The sequence below is a fragment of the Odocoileus virginianus genome, chromosome 22 (genome assembly GCF_023699985.2).
Source record: "Odocoileus virginianus isolate 20LAN1187 ecotype Illinois chromosome 22, Ovbor_1.2, whole genome shotgun sequence".
Classification (NCBI taxonomy): Eukaryota; Metazoa; Chordata; class Mammalia; order Artiodactyla; family Cervidae; genus Odocoileus; species Odocoileus virginianus.
The window spans coordinates 51,290,605-51,313,449 of NC_069695.1; the positions used below are offsets into that span (position 1 = coordinate 51,290,605).

The window sequence follows — 22,845 nt, forward strand, 5'->3', positions numbered from 1 at the left end:
TTCATCTATGTCGCCTGGGCTGTGTGTTCTGTCTGTATTTTCTGAGTCCTAGAAACGGGTCAGAGACCACCTCTGGAACATTAAAAGGGATGGAAATAGTAGCAAAGGAATCAGCTTCTCGAAAGGTCCACTGGCTTCTTGGTAGGAGCACTTCTTTCTGAGAAACTTATTTCCACTTTGTCCTCTAACACATTGGACCCTCAAAGCAACGTAGAAGTTCCCAACCACAGAAACTCATTCAGGTCCTGGCCAGGCTCTTACCTCCTGAGCTGCTGGAGGGCATGATCCTAAGATCAGGAGCAAAGTATGGGTGTCCCCGCTTACCATGCTTTTCAGCATCATACTGGAAGCCTCACTATGCCTTTTCAACATCATGCTGGAAGTTCCTGATAATGCAAGAAAGCAAGAAAATGAAATACAAGGTAAGCAGGCTGGGTAGGAAGAGATAAAATTGTCTTTGTTCACAGATGACATGATTACCTAGGTAGAGATTTTTCGGTCTCACCTGCAGTTTTTTAGTCTACACCTGTTTAACCCGTCTGGGACAGTTTTTCTTTGACAAAGATAATCTTTCACAGGTTTAAATATCCTAACATGAAGGACTTTTATCTCTGCTTGGCCTTAGAGGAATTTTTTTTAGAAGAATGATTTTGCTTTCATGAATTTCTGATTCATAAGGTCAGTTTCAGAAGATAAAAGAAATGTTTCCCTTAAATTTGGAAACTCATACTTCTCTGGGATAAAGATCAAACCAAAGTCCTTTAGTTTTCTCAGACTCAAATACACCCAAAGTCAGGCTAAATCGCATGCCAAAATACCTAGCAACTACACTAGGTGGACTGAAACCATTTTTTTAGAGATGAAATATCTTAAAGAGATTGAATTGATCTATGGGACAGGAAATAAAATGATTCAATTCTCTAAATTAAGGTTCCCTTAGCTAAGCAATATTGTTCATGTATGTCATGTATTTTTCATGTGTTCAAGGGATCAATCAACAATATTAACAATAAGCACATACACACTTACTCTGAAATAAAATGAAAAGTGTATTTAAAGAGTTTCTGTTTATCTTTCAGAAATCTTTCATGAAAGTCAAATCCATTACACATGGCAGGCAATTTTATTTAAATTATCTTTCCAATCTTGACAAGGATAACTACTTCTATAACTTTAGAAAGAGGTATTGCAATTGCCTAAAATTTCAATGTAAAAAATAAAGGAAGCTCCTTTTGAGAAGCAGCTGCTACGTAAAGTAGGAAGTGATCCATTTTTTCTCTCCTTTTTCCTCCTACTTCTTTCCAGAACTTTCTTAGAGTAGCTACTTTATTTTACTCTCAATTTAGACAAGTATGTGCTCTCGAATTTTGTGTGTGTGTTTGTGACTCCAGGGCCAATTTTGGGCAATGGACAAGATTTCCTTAAGTCTATTTATGACACGGTAGACAACTGTTTCCTTTCTAGTGGGAAGGAATCAGGGTAAGATAGCTAGCAGCCACTTTCATTTGGGGATTGTAATAAAAGAGACTCTGTAGAAGGTTTTTGCATGTCATTATCAGACATTTTGCTAAAGTAGTTCTTTATAATGGAAAAAAAAGGAGTCTTTCTCCTGAGACTATCTAAAGCTCCATGCTGTTCATTAACAGGGCTGAACAGAGAGGTCTTACATCTTTATTCAAAACCAACATTGGCCAAGTCTTTACAGAACTTATTAGAGCCCCCTTTGTTACCCAGGCTACCTTGTTTCTTTAACCTCGTCCTCCGGCTGTGCACAGACCACTCCAGAGAGGGCACATTCAATCTCTTTGCTGTAAATGAGGATGGACTTGCCACTGAGCCAATAAACCAGTCAGTGGGCAGTGGCAATCTGGAGGTGTGTGCTGTTTCTTTCTTTTCATTTTATAAAGAATTTATAAAGAAATGAATTTAAAAAAAAAACTTGATTAGGGCATCTGGTCCCAGGAACTCAAATTATGAGAGCAGAAAAGAGAAAATTAATATGAGGTGTTGAAACTAAAGATATTCTAATCCTACCTGTGATGAGAACATGGTGTCAAGTGACAGGATGTGTCAGGCCAAGTTCATGGGTCAGAACAGTGATACTCTTCCAATTCTGAAAAGGAAGCATTTTAACAGTTGAAATTAAGAATGCATTTTCAGATTTACCAGAGGATGGATAATCAACTTCATTTCGGTGAACCGGTCTCCCTTGGCCTTTTCCCTTTTGCCATGAATAGCATGCATGCTCATAAATTTTTTTTAAAAAGCAGCTGAAGATAACATATTTCATGTAATTACCATTGAAACTGCTGAAAATCCCACCTGAGAAAGGTTCTAAACCCATAAAAAGGCTACAGAGTTTTCACATGCTGCCAGCACGCCAGCAGCAATCACGTGAAGCCCTACTATTAAATTTAGAGAACGCCAAGGCACAGGGTCCATGCACAATGAGAAGGAAGACTCAGACTGAAAGCTGGTTTGTTTGTAATACTCTGTGTTAGTGAGAACACACACTCTGCTGCTCCACGGGCTATGCGTGGGGGCAGTCACGTGCGTTCTGATACAGGGGCAGGGGCAAAGGGCAGGAGGGGGAGGGGTGACAGACGGTGAGATGGCATCACTGATTCAATGGACAGGAGTCTGAGCAATGAGTCTGATGATTGTGGAGGACAGGAAGCCTGGTGTGCTGCAGTCCGTGGGGTCTCAAAGAGTAGGCCACGACAGAGCGACTGAACAACAACAAATGGGCAAAGCCCGATGAGCCGCCTCCTTAACTGAACAAACACTTCACCTTTCTGTGACTCAGCTTCCTCGTCTATAAAAGGGGCTCAGCAGCAATGCGCATCTCACGAAGTTGTGCAGATAAAATGAGTTACAGAGTGTGCAGCACTTAGAAAGTGACCAGCACACTCCACACTCTGTCAACTGTAATTGTTAACATTTCTGTCAACTGGTTCAACAAGGACATAACAACCACTGCAAAAACATTTAAAAATGGGAGTAAGTAAAAGGAGAACAAATCAGTATCTAGGTATATGATTTTGTGTTTCTTGGTGACAAAGTTTTTTGAGTTTGGAACTTATTTTCCCATTGGAGAAGATATATTTTTGCTGTTGTTCAGTTGCCAAGTCATGTGCAACTCTTTGCAACCGCATGGACTGCAGCATGCCAGGCTTCCCTGTCCTTCACCTTCTCCCGGAGTTTGCCCAATTTATGTCCACTGAGTCAGTGATGGCATGCAATCATCTCATCCTCAGTTGCCCCTTCTCCTCCCGCCCTCAATCCTTCCCAGAGTCAGGGTCTTTTCCAATGAGTCAGCTATTATATACACATATATTTTAATGGAATATAATTGCTTTACAATGTTGTGGTAGTCTCTGCTGTATATCAACATGAATCAGTCATAATTATATATATGTGTGTGTGTGTGTATATATGTATGTAATTATATGCACGTGTGTGTGTGTGTGTGTGTGTGTGTGTGTGTGTATGTATATAACCCTTCCTCTTGAGTCTTTCCCCACCATCCCCCCTTCTAGGTCATCACAGAGCACCAAGCTAGGCTCCTTGTCTTGCACAGTAGCTTTCTACTCCTTCTCCACTGTGTCCACAAGTCCGTTCTCTATGTCTACGTCTGCATTTCTTCTCTGTAAAGAGGTTCATCAGTACTATTTTTCTATTTAAGATAAGTTTCCTGCTTGCATTGTGATTTTAGATGTGTTGATAGGTCTAAAGGAACACAAAGAGTGATGATCTTCATGGGGGCTGGTTTATTATCAACCTGAAGAGCTGTGGTTTCTCCAGTGCACTTTTTGTTTTCCTGAACATGGAGCCATTAATAAGGGAATTGTGCTTTTTATTATGTAAATCCTATAATATTTTTGTTTGATGATCTATTTTTAACAGTTTTCTTATAGTTTCATATTATTTGTGTCCATGTGTATGTATCTTTCCTTTCAAAAAATACACTTAAATTTTGTGTATTTTATTGTATGTAATTTTTACTGCAGAAGGGAAAAAGGTGCAAGCACATGCTGATCCCTAGATTATATGCTTGATGAATTTAATGAGTTTTCTATTGTCTCTCACTTACTTTGTAATGCATCAGAAGATGAGATGGGTTAATAAATGGATAGAGGGATAGATGGATTCAAATATGATAAAGTAAATTTTAGAAAAATAGTTATTATAAAATCTAGATGGCTGGCATATGAGAATTCACTGTAAAATTATTTTATTTTATTTTATTATTTTTTTTGTAAAGTTATTTTAGTGTTTATGTAGTTTTGAAAATGTTCTTAATAAAGTGTTGAAAAACAACAAGAATTGTAAACACATTCACTATATTTTCCATTTTGTTTGGGGTACCTAAATTGTATTTTTGCCGAAATATTAATTTATAGTAAAATGATTTAAACCTATAAATTTATATTTGTCCAAATTTCCATGAATAGATTCACATAGAACTTCCCTACAATTTATTTTCCATTAACCACCACACTCATGGCTTTTTCATGGATTCCAACAAGATTCTGTTAGTTTATGTTTATTTTAGAGCAATGTTTCCTAAATAAATAAATACACTATATATTTTCTTATAATAATATATATCAACTTTATTCCCTTATAGGCTTTTAATATTATTTTTTGTTTCACTATAATAATTTTGCTTATGTTTTCCATGTGAAGCAAATTATATATATATATATATATTCTACAATTAGTTGTTTCTAAATAAATGCATCTTTCAGTACTTAAATATGTACCTAACTTTAGTAGTCAAAGTAGTATTTTTAACATTTCTGGCAATACAGTTGATATATTTTGAAAATAATTATAAGAATTTATTTACAATTTGGGTAAACTAGTAACCTTTTTCTTTTTTGCTTGATACTGAAAGTTTCCTTATTAAAAGCTCACATTTTGTAAATTTAAATATACCCAGACCACTTGAAAAAGAGTATCAACTTTAATTTTATAGCACTAATTTTGTTTGTCAACCTTTTGTAACCTTACATTGATCTTATGCCTATTTTAATATTATTTAGTAGTTTTTATTTTTCAAGATGTTTATTCTTATCACGCAATATTCATATTTGATAATTTTATAGTGATTAACATATGTTATAGGCTGAATTGTGACCCCCTTCCAAATCCATGTGTTGACATCCTAACCCGAGCACTGCAGAATGTGACAGCATCTGCAGATAGGGTCTCTAAAGAGGTAATGAAGGTAAAATAAGGTCATTGGAGCGGGCTCCACTGTGAGTCATGTTCCATATGCCTGATGTCCTTGTAAGAGGGGGAGATCAGGACACAGACATACAGGAGGGACGCCCATCACAGGACTCAGGGAGAAGATGGCCGTCAGCAAACCCGGGAGTCAGTCATCACAGGACACCAGCCCGGCCGAGGTCTGCGTCTTGAACTCCTGCTCCCCAGAATGGTGATATAAGTGTCTGCTGCTTAAGCCTCGCAGTCTGTGGCACTTCATGATGACAGCCCTGGAAAACTAATGTAGTGACTACCATTTCTCAAATTATCCCGCAAAGTGAGATGTTCTTAAAATGTTTTAAAATGTTCTCAGATTTGAATATGGATGAATACATTTTATTTCTTTTGGAGAAGATACGGTATGAAACAGCATCAATACACTATCATTTCTGATGCTCATACAGGACTCCTGACAGATGGGTTGAAAAACAGAAACCTCAATCTAGATTTATTTATGTTTTATTCTTGTGACAACATATCTATTGCAAAATTTTAAAAATTAATCAAAAATGGGACAGTAGGTGGTAATATTTTGTAAACTCCTGCTGTCCTTATGGTTATTGTGTCTGGATATTAAAATATCCAGTGACAACATCATACACAAATTTTAAAAGTGCTGTAAATCAAACAACTTGGATGGAATGGATGAAAATGTATTCTGAAAAAAAATGTTTTCGATTACTCACATTCATGCCAGAGCCTTGTGTGAATAGCTTGAAGAAAATTATCTTATATAAGGGTGGACATATGTATCAAAATTAATATGCCATTCATATAATATGTTAATTAAATTTGTAACAAAATAAATGAACCTTTTTAGACGTTTAACTATTTCATCTATACCTTTAGAATTTAGATGTCATTGTTCAGCAAAAGCCTTCTGTGTGTTAATGGACATTCAGTTTAAATATTTCAAATAGGTCTGCAAAAAACAAAAGGAAACAACAAATGAAAATGAAAATACACACACACACAGACACACACATGTTATTCTAAATGTCTGGTGCATTCTTTTTCCTTTATAACCAAAGAAATTGTCCAGGTTATGTTTTTAACACAGTTGAGTAAATGTTTCAGCAAAAGATAGAAGACTGCTTGAAAATGGTTTCACTTGTGCTCCCTTAGAGCCTTGCCTCTCTCTCATGTTTGCCGCTTCCATGAGCTTTGCACTGGCGACAGACAATTCTAGCTTTTCCCCTTGTGCAAGTGTAGACAATAAGTGACTTCACTTCACGTTCTGCTAACATTAATGGTTGGGCAGTCCATTGTTTCTGCTATTTATTTGCTTTGCTCATCAAACTTTTCCATTTTCACCCAGACTTTGAAATTCCCTGACTCAGGAAAGGGAGCTGATGGCAGAAATGAAAAAGGAAACAGAAGTTAGTGCCCCTTTTAAGTTTTCAAATGTCAAGGACAAGGCCAAAGCAACAGGTTGGAAAAGCCAGCTCCCAAGACTGACTCTCCCCTTGGTCCTTCTAACCATAGGGATAAGGGATCAAACCATCTCTTTGCCAGGGAAGAAAAGGTGTGGACAGTTACTGAGGCAGCCAAGTAGTCTGCCGCTCCAAGAAGGGACCTTGAGTCCTAGGAGTCATAAGCCAGGAAGGGATTTCCAGGCAAGAATACTGGAGTGGGTTGCCATTTCCTACTCCAGGGGATCTCTCCTACCCAGACATGGAACCTGAGTCTCCTTGTCTCCTGCATTGACAGGCAGATTCTTTACCTCTGAGCCACCTGGGAAGCCCAAGAGGAACACAGCTCTTGTTTAATTGAAAGGCAGGAATCATTAATCACTCTTACAGCAAAACTGTGTAAGACTGAATTGAGGAGTTGTTCAAATACTGATATATGGTCTTAATTGTTTAACAGCCTGGCCACCAACAATGGCAAAACCATATATTAAGTGCAACTATTAAGTAGTAAAGTTATTTTTATAACATGAACCCATCCAGTTAAGCCCATATCAATGAAGCCGTTTATTAAAATAGCTACTTGTTAGACTTAAAAAAAAAATCTGTTAGAGAGCCAAATGTTGTGTTTATGTTGTAGAAACAGTGGGAATAACATTCTGTCCTCAGAGCATACATTCTTTAAACTTGCAGCTAAATTGCTATGTAGTAGAGAAACCACATAGAATACTTATAAATGTAATAAAATACCATTATCTTTTTATTTTATGACTACTGAACAGAATTTTGAGGTAGATGAAATCATATACAAAGCATTTGAGCAATGCTTTCTCCTAAATAATCTCTCCCTAATGCAGATGACACCACCCTTATGGCAGAAAATGAAGATGGACTAAAAAGCCTCTTGATGAAAGTGAAAGAGGAGAGTGAAAAAGTTGGCTTGAAGCTTAGCATTCAGAAAACTAAGATCATGGCATCTGGTCCCATCACCTCATGGGAAATAGATGGGAAGACAGTGGAAACAGTGTCAGACTTTATTTTTTGGGGCTCCAAAATCACTGCAGATGGTGATTGCAGCCATGAAATTAAGTGATGCTTACTCCTTGGAAGGAAAGTTATGACCAACCTAGATAGCATATTAAAAAGCAGAGACATTACTTTGCCAACAAAGGTCCATCTGGTCAAGGCTATGGTTTTTCCAGTGATCATGTATGGATGTGAGAGTTGGACTATAAAGAAAGCTGAACACTGAAAAATTGATGCTTTTGAACTGTGGTTTGGAGAAGACTCTTGAGAGTCCCTTGGACTGCAAGGAGATCCAACCAGTCCATCCTAAAGGAGATCAGTCCTGAGTGTTCATTGGAAGGACTGTTATTGAAGCTGAAACTCCAGTACTTTGGCCACCTGATGCGAAGAGTTGACTCATTGGAAAAGACTCTGATGCTGGGAGGGATTGGGGGGCAGGAGGAGAAGGGGATGACAGAGGATGAGATGGTTGGATGGCATCACTGACTCAATGGACATGGGTTTGAGTAAACTCTGGGAGTTGGTGATGGACAGGGAGGCCTGGTGTGCTGCGATTCATGGGGTTGCAAAGAGTCAGACATGACTGAGCAACTGAACTGAACTGAATGTATCAGATGAGTGACATCCCAGAATTAATTATGTAAAGGACAGATTAGGGAATATCTCTGGAGGTCCAGTGGCTAAGACTTCGCCTTTCAATGCAGGGGATGTGGGTTCAGTCCTTGGTTGGAAAGCTAAGATCCTACATGCCTCATGACCAAAAAAATAGGAAATATAAAACATGAACATATTGCAACAAATTCAATAAAGATTTTAAAAATGGCCCATATCGAAACAAAATCTAGAAATAAAATAAAGGACATATTAGGAATCTCTGCCAAGCCATGTCCTAACTTCTCATCTCAGACCACCACAGACCATTTCTCTGTCCTCCCTAAAATCCAAACTTGTTTCTAAGAGTTTCAGAAGTGCCTTCTTTCCCACTTGGGAGCGTGTGCAGCAGCTGCTCCATCTGCTGGAATCCCCAGTCTCTATGCACTACCTTTTCTTCTGTAGATCCCTGAAAAACACCACCTTTCTCTACTCTTTGCTTTTCTACCACCTCCCCAGTCCTCGCTGCCTCGGACCCCAACTCCACTCTCTCCCTCCCCCATCACCTGACCAATTTACAGATTCTGAGAGTCAGTGAGTGCGTTGACTTTCTTCATAACATGTATCTGACTGGGTGATTATGGTGTCCGCAGGATGGTTATGTGTTTAAGACCTTTTACCTTCTCCCTTATTTTAAAGATTCTTGATGGATCTTAATGCTCCTTCTGTTGCCATCTTAAGTCTGAGATATATGGTAGACACACAATAAACATGTTTCCATATGGTCTTGGTCAGTCTGGGCTTCTATAACAAACTACCACAGCAGGGTGGCTCAATCAGCAGACATTTGTTGTCAAGATCAAGGTTCTGGTGGTTGCTGTCTGGTGAGGGCATTCTCCCCGGGGTGCGAACACTCATCATCTTGTGCCCTCCACTGTTGGAGAGCAGAGAATAGTCCTCCCTCTCTTCCGTTTCTTTAATGAGGAGGGCACCACCCACATGATCAAATTACTTCTCAAGGACCCCACCTCTATCACACTGGAGATTTAAGCTTTGACATATGAATTTGAGGAAGTGGGGAATTGAGGGTGAATAAGACCAACATGTAGCTCATAGCAATGTATTTACCAAATAACACTAAAAGGCAAACAATATAAATAATCTTAAATGTTTCTATAAACCTCTGAGCTTATCATTATCCTTTGAAATGGTGAAGGGCAAAGTAGATGATTATCCTAAAAGCATTTTTGAAGTGCTGAAATCTGATCAAGAAACTGATAGAGATGTGAGAATTGGATCATAAAGAAGGCTGAACACCAAAGAATTGATGCTTTCAAACTGTGGTGCTGGAGAAGACTCTTGAGAGTCTCTTGGACTGCAAGAAGATCAATCCAGTCCATCCTAAAGGAAATCAGTCCTGAATATTCATTGGAAGGATGACATTGAATCTGAAGCTCCAATACTTTGGCCACCTGATGTAAAGAGCTGAGTCATTAGAAAAGACCCTGATGCTAGGGAAGACTGAAAGCAAAAGCTGAAGGGGGTGGCAGAGGATGAGATGGTTAGATAGCATCACTAACTCAATGGACATGAATCTGAGCAAGGACAGGGGAGCCTGGTATGCTGTAGTCCATGGAGTTGCAAACAGTCAGACACGACTTAGTGACTTAACAACAATAACAATTGGTAGAGAGAATGAGAAACTAAAGGAAATCTCTGATGGGATTCTCCTGCCTTGAGCCACTTAACCTCTCCATATCTAGTGATTCTGGAGGGTCAGTCAACCTGAAGCGTCTCCCACCACACAGGGTCCAAGGAGGAGGCAGTAGGTCTATCCTTTTCAAGTTGCCTTTGGGTATGAGAACAACAATGACCTTCATTCTTCCAAGGGAAAACCCAAATCCCAAGACAAGACTCTGAGTCTTGTCCTGAGATGAGGAAGAGAGAAACACATAAATATTATTCAGATTCTAAAGAAATATTAGGGAAGTTTGCCTCAGGACATCGTGGGAAAGGTACATTTCTTAAATTTAAATCTAGGGATTCACATTGTCATCCAGCTTTGCCAAATGCTTTTCTTTTTAAAATAAGTATCATCTTTATTCCCTATTTTCAGATAATCTAACATTAGTTCATGTGTTATAATCATGTTTATGTGATTTTTCCTTCTTGTAGTCCACCTCAATTATCCACATGATGGGTCCATCAAAATAGGTCTATAGGACGTCCCTGGTGGTCTGGTGGATAAGACACTCCCAATGCAGAGTGCCTGGGTTTGATCCCTGGTCAAGGAGCTAGATCCTGCATGCTTCAACTAAAAATCTCACACGTCACAACAAAGAGATCCTTCCTGCTGCAAATAAGACCTGTTGCAGCCAAATAAATTAAAAAAAATATGGCATTAAATTAAAAAAAATATGGCAGCCACTATTATTGAGATGAAAGTATATCATTAGAACTGGGGTTTATGATTTTTAAAAAATAGGTTTATAAATATAGAAAACAGATAAATTGCAATCATAGTTTCAAAATGATACAGTTCCTTAAAACAAAACAAAACCCTGAAGATGGAGACCAAAATTTCATATCACGGGACAAGGGACAAGTGTTGATTTGCATTTTGCCTTTTACCGATGCCTTGTTCATCTTAATAAAATTGTTACACAGCAAGGCAAGGAAAGCTCAAAACAGTAGGAAGAGGAGGGGAAATATGGGAAGAAACAACTTTATGCGTTAAAGTCAATATATAACAGAATACAGATGATGCACAGAAATTATAGTCTGTAATCCTTTCTGCTTTCCTCTGTATTTTTAGCATGACTCTCTTTCACTTATGTGTATTTTCTCTAGTCCCCAGGACGATTCTTGCTCCTCTGTGTCTCAGGGTCACCTCTTGTGGGACTATAATCTAATCTTCATAGTGTCTCATCCATTTACTAATTCACAAAAATCAGCACAGCCTTCCAACCACAATTCTCATAACAAGGCAACAGATCATTTGTTCAAGGATGTGTCATCCTATGATTCAACATGAAGTACTTCTAGGGCGGGAACAGGGGTGGAGGATGGATCAAATTTGTCTGTGGCAAGATGGCCACAGAGCATTTCCATTAAATCCATTCTCCTGCTCTCACTCACCACGTCTGTTTAACATAAGAACATTTCTTAGGTAATAGGGTTTTTGAAATGAGGGCATCGTCGTGGTCATTGTTTATTTCACCGACGAATGTTCTACTATGAAGAGGTCTAGGAAGTTACATCAGAAGGTGCCATTGAGAATGTGAGGGCAGGATACATGCTAAGAGGACTTGAAAAGACTTATAAGAGTGATAGAAATAGAAAATACTATACTCGAAAGGCATCCTTAGTTATTTTGCTTTGTTTTTTAATTAACTTTTATTGGAGTATAGTTGCTTACCAATGTTTGTCAGCTTCTACTGTACAGCAAAATGAATCAAGCAGATACATACACATCTGCCTCCCTTTCGGGTGTTCTTCCCATTTAGATCACCACAGAGCACTCAGCAGAATCCCCTGCGCTGTGCAGTAGGTCCCCGTGAGCTATCTGTTCATACATAATATCAACAGTGTATGACGTGCTTAGTGTTTAAACATCTGTAAAGATAACCACAGAAGTCAGAAAAACACCAGAAAGGATGAAACACACTTGTACGGGCAAGAGTTTCTGCATAAAGCACTAAAATTAAATACCCAAGGTGACACAAGTTAACCACAAAAATGAGAAAGAAACCATGAGAGGGGAAGTAAGCAATATGAGAATTTATTTAATGTAGCTCAGGTGAAAACCAGGTATGCAAGGAGTTGTGGATACATCCTTGTGTGCATGAGGGTGAAGGGCGGAAATGTTATATAAGGGAATGTAGAATCAGATGCTTAGTTTTACCGTTGCTTTTAACTCAGCTCTGGGTGCCACACATTTGCATTGGTCTTTTGCCAGGTTCAATCCCTGGGTTGGGAAGATCCCCTGGAGAAGGGAATGGCAACCTACTCTAGTATTCTTGCCTGGAGAATTCCATGGGCAAAGGAGACAGACGGGCTATAGTCCAAGGGGTCACAGAGAGTTGGACTAAAACTTTGGAGCCATGGACAAGAGGAACAAACAGTGCTGCCATCTGGTATGGACTAGGCCTGGGCACAAGTGCTGGGAATTAGCTATCAAAGCCTCCCACATATTTCCAGGAAAGAAGAACACACAATTATTTTTACCTTTTCCCACATGAGATCTGGCAGTGGCATGGAAAATGCTTCTTTTCCCATTTGGACTTGAAAATCTTAGGCAAAATACAATCTTTCTTATGCTTTGAGTAGCCAAGTATACAATGGAACTTGAGTAATAACTGCAAATGACACAAAAACCATTCTGTTTGTGTTCTACGGAGATAACAGAATATGCATAAAAGAAGAAAAGGGTATCTGCCTCATGACAGGAGACCGTTCTTTGTAAACCTTGAATTGACCCTTTTTTTGTCTCCTTCCAAGAACAAGGAAAATAAAAATGCTGTGATTAAGGACTCAGCAGTGGGTGGTGGGTAAATAACATCCAGAAGGATCTACTAATGATGGTACCTTAAAATAAGTGAAGGCAGAGTTTTGTTGGCCAGAAGCCATAGCCTATAATTTATTACGTTATATCCAAAAATTGTGGGGCATGATTCATGAAAAACAGAGAGAATGAGATGTGACGTCAGGAATGGCAAACAGTAAAACTGAAGCTAATTATTAACAGAAAAACCAAGTCAAGGGATGCCCACTCATTTTCTCCTTGAGGCTGCGAACCAGATTCAGGGCAAGACCTCCATCACTTCCTCACTTCCTAAATAAGGACAAAAAGATGCATTCAAAATTAACTCTTAAAGATGTTTGGTAAAATGAGTGTTATTATACAAAAGGGACTTCTGATCATTAACCTTTAGATATTAGGCTGATTTGTAAATTAAGGTGTTTATGTTTGTCTCCATGTAATAGTTGATTCTGTATATATATATACATATATACACATATGTAACTAGATTTATATAATACAAGTACTTATATAGCATGCACATATATATTATATATACATGCATATATATTATATACGCTTATATATGCTTATACTTATCAGTATATATATCAATACATATTACATATATATGTAATATATGCTTATATATATTTATAATGTACTATCAGTTTATAATATAGATATTCAAATGAATATACCAATTTCTCAGCACATATGTTCAAAATAAAGGTATTGTACATAGAAGTACCTAATAACATTACATGCATGTTAATACTAGTACAACTAGTAAATAAAATCATGTTATTATTAAGTGACGTGAATTTTAAATATTTTTTCAGTATAACCAAAGCAAATGTATACTTTTTCATCTTGTCCTTACCTACTAGGTCTTCAAAGAATCATTGTAAGGTGTTCTTGATCTTGTGGCTTACAGACATCATTTTTTTTTAAGACTTCTTTCTGGCAGTAGTAATCCCTAGAGGTTTTTATACATTGGATATTCCTGGAAAACATAGTTTTGTTTAGATGTGTCATCTTAGATATAAACAAGAGTTTCTTAATCCTGCCAATTTGTGATTTTTCAAAGCTTACAAAATTATCTGTTTAAATATGTGGAATGCACAGGGTGGACAACATTCAGAACCAATATAATATTGATTATTGATAATATTGAATCCAATCTGTCACCCCAGGTGCAGGTGATAAGCAGAGGCCAGGGACTTTCAGAGTCTTTTGAGGACATTGAGTCTACCTCGTTCAGATCAAAACAAGTTCCTAAAGTCAATATTCCTTCATTCACTCACAAAATACTTACTAGGGGTCCAAGTCATTCCAAGAATCCTGACGCTGTACAGTGGACAATTGCTGCTATTTTTGTTCAGTAGCTAAGCCGTGTCCAGCTCTTTGCAATCTCACAGACTGCAGCATGCAGGTTCCTCTGTCCTCCACTATCTCCCAACGTTTGCTCAAATTCATGTTCATTGAGTTGATGATGCCATCCAACCATTTCATTCTCTGTCACCCCCTTCTCCTCCTGTCTTCAATCATTTCGAGCATCAGGGTCTTTTCCAATGAGTTGACTATTTACACCAGGTGGTCAAAGTATTGGGGTTTTAGCTTCAACAATAGTCTTTCCAGTGGACACAGACGCAGGTAAAGATAATACTAATCAAAATTTTGTTTTTGTTTTTCTGTATTGAGGCTATCTGTATCTGAGTTATTCAAACTGAAACTAAATGCTTAGGAATAGGCAAAATGGTGTGGATAGCATAGTTTATGCAAGTACAAGAAATTACTAATAGAAATTAGCAATTTTTAACAGAAAAAGGTCATTATGACCTAAAAAATTTTAGAGAACTGTGGGTGGGGGAGGGAGGACTTTTGCTACAAGAGAGAAAATAATCAAACTAATGAAATTTTCAACATCTTAGTTTTAAAATGGCAATGATCCTTTCTTTCACTAAAGTTTGGCAATCTTTTTAAAGAAGTGATACCTCGAATGATGTAACAAGAAGCAAATAAAGAAAAATAAATATTAGTACATGGCAGTACTTACTCTATATTTGGCTATAATAGTACACATGATAATTTTGAAAAAATTTAATTGTTTTTCAACAAGTATTTTCGTGTATATCTTGTACTAGGGCACTGCCAAGAAAATCTACCTAAAAATTCTCAGCTACCAAAAATATCTTGATTCTTTGTTAACTGCCTACTTAAAATATAGTACACTATTTACAAATGCTTTAAAGAAAGAAATTATACATTCTGAGTAACACTTCTCCTGTTGTTAAATTTTCTGTTATTTTCTGGGAAGCACTAAGCCTTATTTAAAGGAGTTAATTACAGCTTGTATGTAGAAAGAAAAGAAAGGATTAATGGAATGTTTTAACTTATACTTTAAGATTTCAGAGAAATACTCAAATAGTGAGACTGGCCTACCAGCTTCATATATCAAAAAATAACCTTGCATCCGAAGATGAAAATACCAAGTTATCCACTCACTCTTATTTCATATAAATGGCACCTGGGCAAAATATAGAGTGAATAAGGTTCAGGTGAATGCTTTGTAGTTTGACAACCATGGTGGGACCCTTGAAGTCTACAGAAAGTGCTCACAGTAGGTAAGAATCAATCATTAGAAACATAATTCAGAGTTTCCAAACACCTTAGCATTGGTGACACATGAAAGGGTTTGACTCCTGACAGATATGATCATAGTGCTTATGGACCCAATATTTTTGTCTCCCTCAAATTTCTGTGTTGATACCCTAATGTGATGACCTCGGGGAGAGCTCCTGCATTTCTTGGTTTACGCTCCTCTCCTTCATCTTCAAAGCCAGCATAATATCATGTCTTCTGTTGAGTCTCACCTTTCTGCCTCCCTCTAATAAAGATCCCTGTGCGTTTCAGCTATATAATCCAGCATAATCACCCAATCTCTTCATTCCTTAAAAAAATTAATTGGCTGTGTTGGGTCTTAATTGCAGAATCCATGATATTTAGTTGTTGCATGTGAGCTCATAGTTGTTGCATGTGGGATCTAGTTCCCTGACCATGGATTGAACCCGAGCCTCTGGATTAGGAGCACAGAGTCTTAGCCAAATGGACCTCAAGAGAAGTCCCTCCTTGCCCTTAATTTAATTGTATCTGCAAAGTCTCTTTTGCCATATAAGGTAAAGCATTCCAAAGTTTCATGAATTAGGAATTGGTCATATGTGGGAGGCATTATTCAACCTGACATATCCCCCAAACCTAAACTGAGTCCAAATTTGTCATTTGGGTTGAATGATAAGTCCATATGATGAGAATGTTAGCTGATGGTTGTACTGTTATCCTAGATTTTCATCATAAGTAATGCAGTGGTATCAGCCAACTTAAAGTCATACAATGAGGCACTGCATAATGTGTAATGGATTTTAAAATTAATTAGCTTAAAATAAAATATGTGTAGCTTACCTCCAGGAAATGCAATCTGCGTTTAGATCTAGTTTGTAATTTAAATGATGGCTGTTATTTACCATTTAGGTTTTCTTTTCAACTGAAGTACTATTAAAATATTTGGGTCCCCAAACTAGTGTATCATCTTCAATCCTGATGACAGAGTAGCAGCTTGAATGACTCCCATTGTTGAAGATTCTGAAAAGATAGAATTTGTTTGCATCAAGGGTTACATCCATAAATGGATTTGGAGAATTTAAGGTTCTTTTCAAATTTTCTCTATGCCAATGGTCTTTTACAATACCACCATATAAACACTTAATCTAATGTTTCTACAGGAAGAATAGATTCTGCTATCAAGTCAGTTACTCCTTTTTTTAAAGTCAATGGACATGGGTTTGAGTAAACTCCGGGGGTTGGTGATGGACAGGGAGGCCTGGCATGCTGCGGTTCATGGGGTTGCAGAGTCAGACATGAATGAGCGACTGAACTGACGTGAATATTCATTACAATACCCAAGACATAGAGGCAATCTAAATGTTCAGTGACAGAGGAATGAATAAAGAAGATGTGATACCTATATACAATAGAATATTACTCAGCCATTAAAAGCAGAGAACTAATGCCATTTGCAGCCACTTGGATGGACTTAGAGACTGTCATATTAAGTGAAGTCAGACAGAGAAAGAGAAAAATCTCATATTACATTGCTTATATATGGAACCAAAAAGGAACAATATAAATGAACTTACTTATAAAATAGAAACAGACTCACAGACTTGGAGAACAAATTTATGGCCACCAGTGGAGGAAGGATGAGGGGAAGGGAAAGTTAGGGAGTTTAGGATTGACTGCTATATTTAAAATGTATAATCAACATGGACCTACTGTATAACACAGGGAATTATGTTCAATATTATATGGCAGCCTGGATGCGAGGGGAGTTTGGGGGAGAATGAACACATGTATATGCATGGCTGAGTTGCTTTGATCACCTGAAACTATTACAACATTGTTAATCAGCTAAAAAAAAAAAAAAAAAAAAATAAAGTTATTCCTTTATAAGTGGTAAAATGTCCTAATATTGTAAAGCCATTCCAAGGCCAAACAATTATTCCATTATTCAAATATGCAAATGAGATTTAGCCTAAGTAATTCAAACTTCTGCCCTTAATAAGAACATATGAAGATATAAAGGTGCTATACTTTTTTTCTGCAAATTTTTAGAGAAAAGGCATACATAAAATGTACAGAAATGATTGCTGACAGGTGGGGAGGCATCCCAGATGCACCTACGTAACAAATAATATCATGTCTTGGATTTGTTCCTATTCAATCCTATGGCATTATATAACTTGTTTCGGATCTTGAAATAGCTTACAAAGAAGGGTTTGCTAAGCAGTTTGGTGTTGTTAAATGGTTGTTCTTCCTATCAACATCAAACATTGCTTTTGTCCTTTTTTTTTTTTTAAAGATTTGCATTGTTCTTGACGGTTGTTTTTTCTTTGTGCACACAGAGTGTTATACAGCAGGAGCCTAATCCTTCAGTGCTCCAGGCAGTGGGAAAAATAAAGCCTGATAACTTGGCTTTGTTTACTTGCATTTTCAGTTAATTAAAAAAAATAAAAACAAAATGAAGAGGGAAATCCTTTATTTTAATGCTCAGACTAATTATTTGACTCAATGATTAAATGCACATTTGCCAGTGAGGCTTCCAGATATTTAAGCAGCTGTGAAAGAACTCACAGGAATTTCAAAATGGAAAGGCAAATGGAGCACTTGCTCCCTTTGGGGGCTTTGCAGTCTGCAAACAGGGATAGTGGGGTCTGACTGCAAACAAACTGAATGCTGTTCTCTGAACTCTCATTTGTCTAAAGTCCAGCCGCTCCCCACGTCAGGGGATCAGAGTTTAAGCGATCTGATGCTCAGATTCTTAGGTAGCACCCATTCTGTGAAAACTCTTATTTGGACATAGAATTTTGCTTGAGTAAAGTTTTGTGGCAGCTCAGTGGGTAAAGAATACGCCTACAATGCAGGAGATGCAGGCAGATGCCGATTCCATCCCTGGATCAGGAAGATCCCTTGAGGAGGACATGGCAACCCACTCCAGTGTTCTTACCTGGAGAATTCAGTGGACAGAGGAGCCCTATATCCATAGGGTCACAAAGTGTCAGACAGAACTGAAGCGACTGAGAGTACATGCAAAGTATACAATATCAAGCCATCTGAATTAAAAACACTGTTATTTAAATTATAAATATGTGAATCTGCAATAATAATAGATTCTTAAAATGTCATGATGGCTTCCCTCATGGCTCAGTAGTAAAGAATTCTCCTGCCAATGCAGGAAACTCAGGTTTGATCCATAGGTAGGAAAGATCCCCTTGAGAAGGAAATGGCAACCCACTCCAGTATTCTTGCCTGCAAAAATCCCATGGACAGAGGAGCCTGGCAGGCTAAAACAGGTCAGTCAGGACCACAACTAAAACAACAAAATGTCACGATATACTTTAGATAACTTATAATTCCTTTCTTCTAACTGTGTTTTGGGTACACTACATTGTCTATTATGCAAAGCACGTCCAGAATTTTTTTTTCACTTTCATGGCTTTCTAATTTTTGCCCCTGGGGAAATTTCTACAAACTTTTTCAATAAAAATAATCAATCAGTTATGGCCAAGTCAATTATAAAACAAGAAAGAGATCAACCAAAGCTTGTGGTAATGAATACTGGTGTGTGTGTGTGTGTGTGTGCGCGCGCGCGTGTGTGCATGTGTGTGTGTGTGTTTGTATGCATTATATTCATTGCAAAAGACTAAAGCTGAGTGAAAAAAAAAAAAATGACTAGAAGCCATCTAACCTTGAGTGTGCCCCAAGGACAGGAGAGTGCTGTTTTCCCACCTCCAAGCCCAACATCCTACCTGCCTAGATTCTGTACTGCCTTGCTTCTTTCTGACTCAGAGAAGGGCCCTGCTTTCCTTTTCAGCAAACTACTGTACAACTTCTGAAATCTGAATTCCAACTTATCTCACTTGCTCAAAGCCTTTGCTTCCACCTTTCTTTCCTTCCTCCTGGAATTTTATTGTGAGCACATAGCATGCTCCTGTATCCACTACATTAACACAACTCTTGGGGACTTCCCTGGTGGTCCAGAGGCTAAGACTCCATGCTCCCAATGCAGGGGGTCCAGGTTCAACCCTCGGTTCAATCCTCAGCCAAATAAATACATATATATGAAAATAAATATTTTTTAAAAAAGAAAGTTCAAGAGAAAACAGCTAACATAAAAGAAAAAAAAAAAAAAAAGACTACCCTTGACCACCCATGTCTCTGAGCTGTCACCTGCTCCCCTTACGGAAAACTACCCATCCAAGTTGTGTCCATCTCCTTCTTTCCACCCTCTCCTCACCATTCTCGGACCTGGTTCCTGATCTTTCCACATCACAGGAACTCCATAATCCAATTCCCCAGTTCTCCCCTGTTTGTCCATACAAGGCTGCTTTGGTACGTCTCCTGTTTTCAGACTCTCAGAATTTCCACCTGGACCAGTTCCTCCTTCTCAAAATGCTGATGCTTTTGAGATAGTACTTGGCATTGTATTTCTTTTCCTTTTGATTTTTTTCCCTCTGTACTCCCTTTAGTTATTTTGGAGGCTTTATCACACTATTTTGATCAAACTTGAAATATTAGAGTATCCTGCACTTTTTATCTGAGGTTTTCCCTCTTTTATATTCATGTTTTTTTACACAGGTGATAACATCAAGATGCATGGCTTTGAAGACTGGTAAGATTAGAGCTAAATATTCCCCAAATATCTACCTGACATTTCCACTTCAGTGTTTGAGAAGAGGCTCACGTTTAATCTGTCCAAAACAGAACTCTTGCTTTCTACCATTCCTGGTCCCTGCACTGTTTCCTGCTTTAGGCATTTCCCACTTTAATAGGGCTTCCCAGGTGGTGCAGTGATAAAGAATCTGCCTGCCAATGCAGGAGACACAAGAGACGTGGGGGAAGATCCCTGGTGTACGAAATGACAACCCACTCCAGTATTCTTACCTGGAGAATCCCATGGACAGAGGAGTCTGGCTGGCTACAGTCCATGGGGTCGCACAGAGTCAGACATGACTGAAGTGACTTAGCATGCATATTATACATAATATTATTACCAACTACATGCTGAACTAATAAGCAGCAACTTCAGGAATTATTACCACTATGCAAGATGGGAAAGGAAAGGATTTAGAGAGGTGGAGCTTTACTGTCACTATTTCCAATTTATCGAAAATATCCATTTCAAAGCTAATATTTCAATTTATTAAACATGAAAGATAATAATATACTAATATATATTATGTGAAAGTAACTGATTACTCCCTTTATTTTTTTTTTGAGAATCCTAACTTGATTTTTTTTCTTTTTTAAATTCAGGTACAGTTGATGTACAATATTACATAAGTAACAGGTGTATAACAGTGATTCACAATTTTAAAGGTTATATTCCATTTATAGTTACTATAAAATGCTGGCTATATTCCCTGTGTTCCACAGTACACACTTGGAGCTTATTTATGAATGTTTTATACAATAATTTGTATCTCTTAATCCCCTACTGCCTCTTACCTCTCCCCCTCCATCCTCTCTCCCCATTGATAACCACTAGTTTGTTCTCTGTATCCAAGAGTCTGTTTCTTTTTGGTTATATTCACTAGTGTGTTTTATTTTCTAGATTCCACATAAAGTGATATCATACAATATTTGTCTCTCTCTGTCAGACTTAATTTAATCTTTAAAGCAGAGTTAACAGGAGTTAATTGACATAACTGCACCTATTAACATACACACTTGATAAGCTTTGACTTAGGAATGTACTGTGAACCATTAGAGCAATCAAGATCATGAGCATTTAATCAGCAGCAAAAGTCTCCTCTTACCCTTTCCTCCCCCTTGTTTATTTTCTATGATACGAAAATAATTCATAATTTTAAGATTTTAAATAGTTTAAAGGAGGAGAAAAGGAAGCCATCGGTATGTGAAATTAAAGTACTGGAAACGTACCTCACTGGACTTCTACCCCAGAGCAGGGCTGGGGTGAGCTGGTCCTGCTCTGTGAGGACCTTGATTGAGGCTTTAACGCCTCGTGGAGGATAAGAGGCCATTGGATCACTTCCCTCTCTTCATTTAAACCTGTCCCCGTTTTACCACTTTGACCTGCCGCGTTGTCCACAGAGGGGTAGGTGGCCACGCGTTCGTCACCTCTCAGAGAAAATGGCCGTTAGACTTGGCATGCAAAACACGACTCTTCCTATTTAGACCAGTTTTCTGGATTTACTCTTCATAAAATGTCTTTTTAAAAATCCACTGTGAGGTGTTTTAGACAGATACAATGTCTCCATTTGACATTTTCCTAGGTTGGTTTTCCACCAAACAGACCCTGAGACAGGAACAGACAGGTGCGCCAGGAAGCGGGAAAGCAGACAACACAGCCCACCCAGGCGTGCTCCTGAGCGACGGCGAAGGGCGGTCCGGCTGCGGCCTAGCCCCGCGAGACTTGACCTCTGGGCTCCGATACTTGCAACGGCGGAAATGCTCTCCCAGCCAGCCCACTCGGACAACGTAAGCAGAGGAGCAGCAGGTCAGACACCAAGAGACGGGCGGCGCCGTGGTGGTGGCACGGATGGTCAGGAGGAAATGCAGCCAGGGGATGAACGTGGTCCAGCAGAAGAACTAAAGTTCCTTGAGAATGCATGTGATTATATTTCATTTATTCCGTGAACAAATTTAGACTGGACACTTACTGAATTATGTGATTTTTTTTTTTTTTTTTTTATCACCTTCAGAGAAGGCAATGGCACCCCACTCCAGTCCTCTTGCCTGGAAAATCCCAGGGACAGGGGAGCCTGGTAGGCTGCAGTCCATGGGGTCGCTAAGAGTCGGACATGACTGAGCGACTTCACTTTCACTTGTCACTTTTATGCATTGGAGAAGGAAATGGCAGCCCACTCCAGTGTTCTTGCCTGGAGAATCCCAGGGACGGGGTCGCACAGAGTTTGACACATTGAAGTGACTTAGCAGTAGTAGGGACAAGTAGATTACTTTGCTAAAAAAGCACTCAATATTCAGATTGTTCTAGCTAAAATCATAAACTCACATAAATGTAGGGCTTCCCTGATAGCTCAGTTGGTAAAGAATCCTCCTGCAATGCAGGAGACCTGGGTTTGATCCCTGGATTGGGAAGATCCCCTGGAGAAGGGAAAGGCTTCCCACTCCAGCATTCTGGCCTGGAGAATTCCATGGACACGACTGAGTGATTTTCACTTTCACTTCACTTCACATAAATGTACCTTCTCACATGATAAAATTGTTATGTCTCACTAGCCTAATTGTTCCTAATATGTATTGCCGTGCTGTGTGCGTTAAGTTGCTTCAGTCATGTGGACTCTTTGCAGCCCTATGGACTGTAGCCCACCAAGCTCCTCTGTCCATGGGATCAGCCAGGCAAGAACACTGGAGTGCGCTGCCATGCCCTCCTCCAGGGGATCTTCCTAACCCAAGGAAGGAACCCACCTCTTCTGCACTGGC

The 22,845-nt window shown here is 38.6% G+C and overlaps 2 long non-coding RNA genes across 2 annotated transcripts; both read right to left on the bottom strand.

The window, feature by feature from the left end:
- Nucleotides 1-262: 262 nt before the first annotated feature.
- Nucleotides 263-13,222, bottom strand: LOC110133201 (uncharacterized). The gene is made up of 5 exons (XR_002312713.2): nt 12,528-13,222; nt 11,719-11,915; nt 6,118-6,196; nt 2,035-2,113; nt 263-386 (listed from the first exon to the last, which is right to left on the bottom strand). It is a non-coding gene; the product is annotated as an uncharacterized lncRNA (long non-coding RNA).
- Nucleotides 13,223-13,708: 486 nt separating this feature from the next.
- LOC139030454 (uncharacterized) lies at nt 13,709-21,734 on the bottom strand. Its single transcript, XR_011482823.1, has 3 exons — nt 21,322-21,734; nt 16,285-16,464; nt 13,709-13,828 (listed from the first exon to the last, which is right to left on the bottom strand). It is a non-coding gene; the product is annotated as an uncharacterized lncRNA (long non-coding RNA).
- Between the last annotated feature and the right edge of the window lie 1,111 nt (nt 21,735-22,845).